Source organism: Lithobates pipiens, unplaced genomic scaffold, assembly GCF_037356315.1.
Source record: "Lithobates pipiens isolate NorthernLeopardFrog02 unplaced genomic scaffold, aLitPip1_a1.2 Scaffold_28, whole genome shotgun sequence".
NCBI lineage: Eukaryota > Metazoa > Chordata > Amphibia > Anura > Ranidae > Lithobates > Lithobates pipiens.
In genome coordinates this window covers 30399294-30409041 of record NW_027507789.1, presented here as the reverse complement: position 1 = coordinate 30409041, position 9748 = coordinate 30399294, and the positions used below count along the sequence as shown (strand labels likewise).

At 50.0% G+C, this 9748-nt stretch overlaps 2 protein-coding genes across 2 annotated transcripts in view; both read right to left on the bottom strand.

Annotated features, from left to right (window-relative positions):
* Positions 1–2397, bottom strand: part of RBM12 (RNA binding motif protein 12) — a 21958-nt gene extending 19561 nt beyond the window's left edge. Inside the window, exon 1 of the mRNA XM_077459011.1 lies at positions 2185–2397. The gene's annotated coding sequence lies outside the window, so the exon portion shown is untranslated. The remainder of the gene's footprint in view (positions 1–2184) is intronic.
* Positions 1–9748, bottom strand: part of NFS1 (NFS1 cysteine desulfurase) — a 73109-nt gene that overhangs the window by 19561 nt on the left and 43800 nt on the right. The gene's annotated exons all lie outside the window — the stretch shown is intronic.

Sequence of the window (9748 nt, the reverse complement as noted above, 5' to 3'; positions counted from 1 at the left end):
GGGTGCGTGTTATACGCCGATAAATACGGTAATCAAAAATAAAATAAATGAATTAAAGATGAAGTGTAAAAACAAACAAAAAATAAATAAAAGATTTTAAGAGCACCTGTCCGCGTGCTCACGCACAGAAGCGAATGCACACGCAAGTCCCACCCACATAATGTAAACACCGGTTCAAACCACATATGTGAGGTATCGCTGCGTGCGTTAGAGCGAGAGCAACAAATCCAGCACTAGACTTCCTCTAACCCTAAACTGGTAAACTGTAAAAAATATTTAAAGCGTCGTCTATGGAGATTTTTAAGTACCAAAGTTTTTATTACAAATTATGTGAGCAGACTGCATTTCCTCTTCCAAGTAGTTGTAAACCTGTTACACTACTTTTACCTACAGGAAAGCCTATAATAAGAAGGCGGCTTACCTGTAGGTACCATGAATAGCTTCTAAAATGACACAGTTTAGGAGATATTCACTGTGCGCACTACCGCCGACATCGGCGCACTGAGGAAACGCTCCCGCTGGGGCCGTTTCATCAGGATTTGTGCCATAACCAGCAGCTCCGGCCAATCACAGCACCGGAGCCGTGAACCAAGAAGTAATTCCAGTGGAAGAGGTCAGTCGTGTACTCGGAGGGCTGACGCCGATTCTGAGGCAAGTATTTCATAATGAGCTAGTAGCATATAGGGGGTGGGCGTCAACAACACTTGCTGAAAGCTCGGTGGCACCCGTCTATTATACAGGCCGAAGCCCACTTACACGCACTGCAAGCGCATGCCATGCACCCCGGCTGCGTTTACGGCACGATTGCGATTGCATTTAGCAAGTTATGAGCCAAGATAATACAAAAATATACAATACTTTAACACAACACATTAGGTGTACAATGGGCACACAAATTACTTTGCAGGTTTCAATTTACTCTCCCAGGATGTAAACAATGGAGGAGTCCGCACAACACCGACCGTCACAACTACAGCGCTCTGCGGGGTCAGATGCAAACTTCTCATACGTTTACATTCCTAACAAATGCAGTTGCATTTAAATATATAATTTCTGCATTGTCAGTGCTGAGGAATAGAGACAGACATGATGTGGGGGGGGGGGGTCCCTGTGGTAAGGACTGATGATGTGGGGGGTGGCCCTGTAGTAAGGACTGCTGAAGGGGGGGTCCCTGTAGTAAGGACTGCTGATCTGAGGGGGGGGGGGTCACTGTAGTAAGGACTGGTGATATGGGGGGGTCCCTGTAGTAAGGTCTGGTTATATGGGGGAGTCCCTATAGTAAGGACTGCTGAAGGGGAGGGGTCCCTGTAGTAAGGACTGCTGAAGGGGAGGGGTCCCTGTAGTAAGGACTGCTGAAGGGGAGGGGTCCCTGTAGTAAGGACTGCTGATCTGAGGGGGGGTCCCTGTAGAAAGGACTGCTGATCTGAGGGGGGGTCCCTGTAGTAAGGACTGGTGATATGGGGGGGTCCCTGTAGTAAGGACTGGTGATATGGGGGGGTCCCTGTAGTAAGGACTGGTGATGTGGGGGGTACCTGTAGAAGGAATGGTGATGTGGGGGGGGGTACCTGTAGTAAGGACTGGTGATATGGGGGACCTTGTAAGGACTCGTGATCTGGGGGGCCTGTAGTAAGGACTGGTGATATGGGGGACCCTGTAAGGACTCGTGATATGGGGGTCCCTGTAGTAAGGACTGGTGATATGTAGGACTGGACCCTGTAGAAAGGACTGGTGATGTCAGAGAGAGGCTGGTCCCTGTAGTAAGGACTGGTGATGTGGGGGTCCCTGTAAGGACTCATGATCGGGGGTCCCTGTAGTAAGGACTGGTGAGGTGGGGGGGTCCCTGTAGTAAGGACTGGTCCCTGTAGTAAGGACTGGTGATATGCAGGACTGGTCCCTGTAGTATGGACTGACTGGTCCCTCTAGTAAGGACTGTTGATATGTAGGACTGGTCCCTGCACGCACCTTGTGGTGACTGGAAGCCACCATGACACAGACATGGGGAGAACATGACGGGCTCTGCACACAGGCCGAGGCCGAGGCCTCCTCTCCTCTCCCACTATCACCCTCTAAGGAGGAGGAGGCCAGTCAGGACTTCGGAGGCCACAATGGCGGCCTCTCCTCTCCTCTCATTCACACACATCCCATCCCCCACCCCTCCCCTTATCGTCTCCTCACAACTCTTACCGCTGCAATCTGTATTTAGTGAAAGGACAAGAGGAGACGCCGAAGAAGGGAAGGCGAGACCCCGTGTTCTCTGCTCGCTCGGCGGGTGACGTTCGGTACGATCACCCGCTTAATTGGTTTTTGTTTGTTTTGTTTTTTTCTTTATCCGCCAGAAGAAGCAGCCGCTCAAAATGGCGGCTGCACAGGCGAGCAAGTGACGTCACGCGGCCCGCCTTTTCCTTCGGCGCGGGAGGAGGAAGAGCGGCCAAGAACGAGCGCGGTGTTCCGTCAGATTAGGCGACCCGTTAGAATGTGTAACGGAAATGAGGTTTCGTCGTCGCCATCTTACTACACCCCGCACTCCTCCACAGTAAGGATACAATGAGAATGGGGCAAGCGGACATCTTGTTACACCCACCAGAGTTTTGCATTTTACACGTATTTTTAACCGTAAACTGAGATTATATAGTGAAATACAGTATTTAGAAATCTGTCTGACTGTTTAGATGTGTAATTTTAAAAGCAACGGAAAGCCTGCTGGTCTCACAGGTTTGCTAATCACATACCTCACAAGTTTTACAGATGGGAATTAGGGACAGTTATTAGTAAAAGTATTTAGGCATAGGACACGCCCCCTGTCATACCCTTTAAAAGAGATTTATACAGAAAATTTTTAGTTAACCACTTGCTTACTGGGCACTTAAACCCCCCTCAGTCCCAGACCAATTTTCAGCTTTCAGCGCTGATGCACTTTGAATGACAATTGCGCGGGCATACAACACTGTACCCAAATAACATTTTTATCATTTTTTTCCCACAAATAGAGCTTTCTTTTGGTGGTATTTAGTTACAGCTCGGAGTTTTATTTTTTGCTAAACAAACAAAAAAAGATGCAAAAAAAAAAAATCATGTTTTAATAGTTTGTTATAAAATTTTGCAAACGGGTCATTTTTCTCCTTCATTGAAGTGCGCTGATAAGGCGGCACTGATAGGCTGCATTGGTGGGCACTGATGGGCTGCATTGGTGGGCACTGATAGGCTGCATTGGTGGGCACTGATAGGCTGCACTGGTGGGCACTGATAGGCATAGTTAAGGCGGCACTAATAGGCACAGATAAGGCGGCACCGATGGGCACAGATAAGGCGGCACTGATGGGCAAAGATGGGCACAGATAAGATGGCATGGATGGGTGGCACGGATGGGTGGCACGGATGGGCACTGATAGGTACCACAGATAGATGGGACTGATGGGCACTGATAGGTGGCTCTGATAGGTGGCACTGCTGGGCACTGATGGGCGGCACTGCTGGGCACTGATGGGCGGCACTGGGGTGCAGCACCTTTGAGGCAGATTGGGTGGCACTGTGGGTGGCACTGTGGGTGGCACTGTGGGGTGGCACTGTGGGTGGCACTGTGGGCACTATGGGCACAGACGGGGGGCACTTACTTTTACTTTAGTTATACTTCAGGATGGCACTGCGGGAGGCAGGTGGGCACTGGCAGGTGGCATGTGGTGCCTTGCATTGCTGGCCGTGATCGGGACTGATGTCCCGATCACGGCCGCCGGTGATCGGCTTTTTTTTTTTCTCCTCGCGCTGTCAGCGCGAGGAGGAATAATAGCCGATTACCGGCTCCGTTCTATCACATGATCAGCTGTCATTGGCTGACAGCTGATCACGTGATAAGGGGTCGGGATCGACCCCTTACACGGATCGGTGATCAGGCGAGTCTCACGGACTCGCCGATCACAGAGCGCGCCGCGCGCGCCCCTCAGGGGGGCGCGCAGGCCGCTCGTAACCGGGACGACGTCAATAGACGTAGTCCCGGAAATCTAGGTCCGCGCTAATGCCGTCATTCGGCAATAGCGCGGTACCCAAGTGGTTAACCACTTGCTTCCCCACCTATACTCAAATGACGTCCGCAAGAGGGATCTCCCATCCTGGGTGAGCACTTTATGACGTCATCGGCTCCCTGGCCTTCTAGTGGGCGCGCGCATCGCGTCACTCAGGAGCCGAGATGCGCGCCCGGCGGCCGCGATGTTCACTAGGCACCCGCGATTGCCGGTAACAGAGCAGGGACGTGGATCGGTGTGTGTAAACACACAGATCCACGTTCTGTCAGGGTAGAGGAGACCGACCGTGTGTTCCCAGTACAGAGGAACACCGATTGATCTCTTCCCCTTGTCAGTCCTCTGGAAAAAAGGAAAAATAAAAATGCCATAAATCTATCCCCTATTTTGTAGACGCTATAACTTTTGCGCAAACCAATAAATATACGCTTTTTTTTTTTACCAAAAATAGGTAGAAGAATACATATTAGCCTAAACTGAGGAAAAAAATTGGATATTCATTCTAGCAAAAGTAAACAATATTGTTTTTTTTTTTTTTTTTTCAAACTTGTCACTATTCTTTTGTTTATAGCGCAAGAAATAAAAACCGCAGAGGTGAGCAAATAGCACCAAAAGAAAGCTCTATTTGTGGCAAAAGTGGGTATAGTGTTGCATGACTGCACAATTGTCATTCATAGTACAACAGCGCTGAAAACTGAAAATTGGCCAGGAAGGGGTGAAAATGCCCTGTATTGAAGTGGTTAAACCCACAAGTGCTTTATTTATTTTTTTTACTACTATTATTCCTTTATTTTGGCTTTTGAAACATAGAAATGCAGCAATTTAGAAATTGGATGAAAGGTTTAGCACTGGGTAACACTTTTTAAGGGATAAAAAAATTGCATTATAAATACATTTATATGGATCAGACAAAAATGAGGGACAAATGAGGAGGACAGATGGACATTGCCCCAAATCAGGGACAGTTGTGAGTAGGGATGAGCTTCGTGTTCGACTCGAACATACGTTCGACTCGAACATCGGCTGTTCACCCGTTCGGCGAATTCCGAACGTTATGGGCCGTTCGCGCCAAATTCGTGTGGCGCTCACGGCCCACAATGCACTGCGATGGCGCAGTGCATTGCTGGCTCATGATTGGCCAAGCATGCACTGTGACCCCGCATGCTTGGCCAATCACAGCGCCGGCAGCAAGGAGAGCCATGATTGGCCACAGGCAGGATGCCTGTGGCCAATCATAGCTCAGGCTGTGTAGTACACACCCCACACTATATAAGGCCGCCAGCGCGGCGGCCTTGTGTAGTGTGTTGGCGCCTGAAGCAGTTAGTGGGTGTTCTGTGTACCTTCAACACAGTATACACCGATCGTTATCGGACGATTTTTCGATCTTGCTCTTCTGTAGTGGTTGTTGTCTGCGTGCCCTGACCTCAGTATACACCGCTATATTTACCTATATAGCTAGCGATATATCTATCTTTTATAATAGAGCTTGCAGTCAGTGTTAGGAGCTTGTGCGTGCTGTCTGCGTGCTCTGTACCCAGTACACACCGCTATATCCACCTACATAGCTCTTCTCTATTTGAGCCATCTGCCATCTGCAGGAGTTATTGGAAGTTGTGTGTGCCTCCAGCACAGCACAGTATACATCTGTATTTATGTAAAACAAGGACACACTTACTCTTTCCCTCCATCTATTGTGTATCACCACTGCGCTAAACAAAACACTATACACTAAGCCGCCACTTTAAAAAAACAAAATGTGTACAGTATTCCTTATCTAAACAATAGAAGAAGCGGCGCTGAATATAAATCCACACCACTGAATTCAAAAATATTAAAGATAATAGACCCAATCCAGTGAACATGAATTACTAAATGTTACTACACTGTGCAAGCCCTGCCCCGAGCATACAGAAAATAGAAAAAAATTAATTAATAGTTTGTATCGAAATTAATTAACACAAATTATTATATAGTACATATTACCAGAAGAATAGTGATAACAAATATATACGATCTGTTGAAAAAAATATCCTGTGACTAAATATTATTCAACACTAAAAATAAATAAACAAGTAACGAGAATCAAATGAATTGTTTCAAGTTCTATCAAACAATGTCCACTTCCCAAGAACATTGTTACCAACACCACTGTGAAAACTCCTGAGAATATAATGTATCCCAGTAAAATCATAGTCCATACGTTGAATCTTCAGATCATAATCCAAATAATGGAATAGTGAAAAAAGCGTTTAACCAGTGTCTCTTGAATAAACAGCAGATTACATCTACACTCCTCCACCACACCGCTCTAGATGTGACTCCTCTCCCCTTATGTGATTACACTCACCCGCTGTATATGCCTCACACTTTCGTGTTTGGCTGGATGTGCTTTTTCCCTTTACAGGGTTTAAATGGGGTATCCAGGTTTTCCCTTCAGGCCATTACCATGTCTGGAAGGCCAGCAAGGAGAGGCAGACAGGCGCGAGCCGATAAAAGAGGGCAAGCAGGCTCTGTGTCTAGAGACAACAGTGCTGGTCGTGGACGCGGTGCATCGTCATCATCAGCACGTGGCCATGGGACAAGCTTGTCCTTCTTTTCGGCAGCTGAACATGTTGAGCCGCAACATGCCAATGACTTGGTAGAGTGGATGACCATGCCCTCTTCATCCTCCTCATCCTCTCTCACCCAGTCTCAGGGTACTAGCAAAGCAGCTGCCAATGCGTCGTCTTCCCTCCTCTCAATGTCATCTTTCCTAGACCCACCACGTCCTCCTGAGGAGTCTCCTGAACTCTTTGAGCACAGTGTTGAGTACACGCTCCAGGAGGATGCCCAGTGTTTTGTAGGCTCTTATGATGATATTCAGCTAGAGGAAGGCAGTAGCGTGAATGCAGAGAGAGGGGATGCTCAAGAAGGACAGCAATCTGGCAGTCATGTTCCACAAGCTGCAGCATACTGCCAGGTTTGCTACAGCGATGAAGAGGAAGGGGATGATGAGGGCACTGACTCCACGTGGGTGCCTGGTAGGAGAGAGGAGGAGGAGGCACATGTCCAACGAGGCAGGATGCCCTCCGGGGGCCAGCTTAGGGGCAGCACACCGACTGAATCACACCGCAGAGCTCTGCCTCTGCAGGGCGCTGCCTCTGCGCGTTATTCTAAAAGTTCTTTGGTGTGGGCCTTTTTTGAGACGAGTGCATCAGATCGCACCGCTGCTATTTGCAACATATATCTCAAGCGTATCTCGCGTGGCCAAAACATCAGCCGCTTGGGCACCACATGCTTGACCAGACATATGTTGACCTGCCATGCAGCTCGTTGGCAAGCGTACCTCAAAGACCCACACCAAAGAACAAAGCGGACCTCTCCTTGCTCCTCATCAGCTGGCATCTCCAACCCCACTAGACCTTCAGTCCTCTCTGAAACCTGCTCTGAGAGGAATGAAGGTGTAGAATTAGGTGTGTCACAGCCAAGTGCTTCCGGGCACTCTGCTAGCAGTACACCCACATCTGATTATAGCAGGCAAATGTCCCTGCCCCAGCTGCTGGACCGGTGAAAGAAGTTCACTCCCAGCCATCCACATGCCCAGCGGTTGAATGCTAGCTTGGCTAAATTGCTAGCACTTCAACTGCTGCCTTTTCAGTTGGTAGACTCGGCCCCCTTCCGTGAGTTTGTACAATGTGCGGTTCCTCAGTGGCAGGTCCCCAAACGCCACTTTTTCTCACGGAAGGCGATTCCGGCTCTCTACCGGCATGTGGAAGGCAATGTCCTTGCCTCACTGGACAGGGCGGTCAGCGGTAAGGTGCATATTACCGCTGACTCATGGTCCAGCAGGCATGGGCAGGGACGTTACCTGTCTTTCACGGCCCATTTGGTCACTCTTCTGGCAGCTGGGAAGGATGCAGGACAAGGTGCAGTAGTGTTGGAGGTTGTTCCGCCACCACGCCTCCAAAATGCTACTATTGTTTGTGACACACCTCTCTCCTCCACCCCCTCCTCTTCTTCTTCTTCCTCCATGGCCTCTTCCAGTGCTCTGTCCTCAGAACCAGCGGTGCTCCGTAGGCATTCCAGGGGCTACGCAAGTACGCAGGCAAAACGATGCCATGCCGTGCTTGCGCTGGTTTGTTTGGGGGACAGGAGCCACACTGGGGCGGATGTTTTGTCAGCTCTGCAGGGGCAGGCCGAGAGGTGGTTGACGCCACGCCAGCTTAAGCCAGGAATGGTGGTTTGCGACAATGGCACCAACCTCCTCTCCACCCTCCGACAGGGACAACTGACCCATGTGCCCTTTGTAGCTCACGTCCTTAACCTGGTGGTGCAGCGGTTCTTGGGCAGGTACCCGGGCTTACAGGATGTCCTGAAGCAGGCCAGGAAAGTCTGTGTGCATTTCCGCCGACCATTTAATGCCTGTGCTCGGCTGGCTGAGCTTCAAAAGGAGTTGAACCTGCCCAAGAACCGCCTTATATGTGACATGCCCACCAGGTGGAACTCAACGTTGGCCATGCTGCAGCGGCTGCACACGCAGCAGAGGGCCATCAATGAGTACCTGTGCGACTATGGCACCAGGACAGGGTCAGGGGAGCTCGGTTTTTTCTCACCATGCAAGTGGGGCATGATCAGGGATGCATGCACTGTCCTGTCACCGTTTGAGGAGGCCACAAGGATGGTGAGCAGTGACAGTGCATGCATCAGTGACACTGTACCTCTTGTCCACCTCTTGGAGCATACGCTGCGTGGAATAATGGACAGGGCACTTGAGGCAGAACAGAGGCAGGAAGACGAGGACTTCCTTGCCTCTCAAGGCCCCCTTTATCCAGACAGTGTTCCTGCTGTGCCACCATTCACACAGGAAGAGGATGAGGAGGAGGAAGAGGAGGAGGAGGATGATTGTGTCAGTATGGAGGTGGAGGCTGGCACTCATCATCAGCAGCAGCAGCAGTCTTGTAGGGATGATTTACAGTCCCAAGAAACCCGTGGACTTGTACGTGGCTGGGAGGAAGTAGCTGCAGATCATGTTGTCCTTAGCGACTCAGAGGACTCCGGACCGAATGCCTCAGCTAACCTACACTGCATGGCCTCCCTGATCCTGCAAAGCCTGCGGAAGGATCCTTGTATTCTTCGGATCAAGGAGAGGGACCATTACTGGCTGGCCACTCTCCTTGATCCACGGTACAGGGTAAGGTTGCCGACCTTATCTTGCCATCGCAGAGGGAGCAGAGGATGAGACATCTCCGGGAGGCCTTGCAGAAAGGTCTGTGCAACGCGTTCCCAGAGACTGGGAGGTTACAAACTCCTGGTCCTGGACAGCGTGTTGCTGAGGCATCGGTCAGAAGGAGCGGTGGAGAAGGTGGCCGTCTGACTGATGCTTTCAGACAATTTTTTAATCCGCAGCCCCAAGGTATGATCGGTTCCAGCAACCATCGCCAGCGTCTGATTTACATGGTGCAGGAATACCTAGGGGCAAGGTCAGACTTGGACACCTTTCCCACCGAAAATCCTCTGGCTTACTGGGTCTTGAGGATGGATCACTGGCCAGAGCTTGCACAGTATGCAATTGAGCTACTGGCCTGTCCTGCATCCAGCGTTCTTTCAGAACGCACCTTCAGTGCTGCTGGTGGCTTTGTTACCGATCACAGGGTACGCCTGTCCACCGAATCAGTTGATCAACTGACCTTCATCAAGATGAATCAGTCTTGGATCACCCACAGCTACCAAGCACCTGAAGCTGATGTAACCAAATA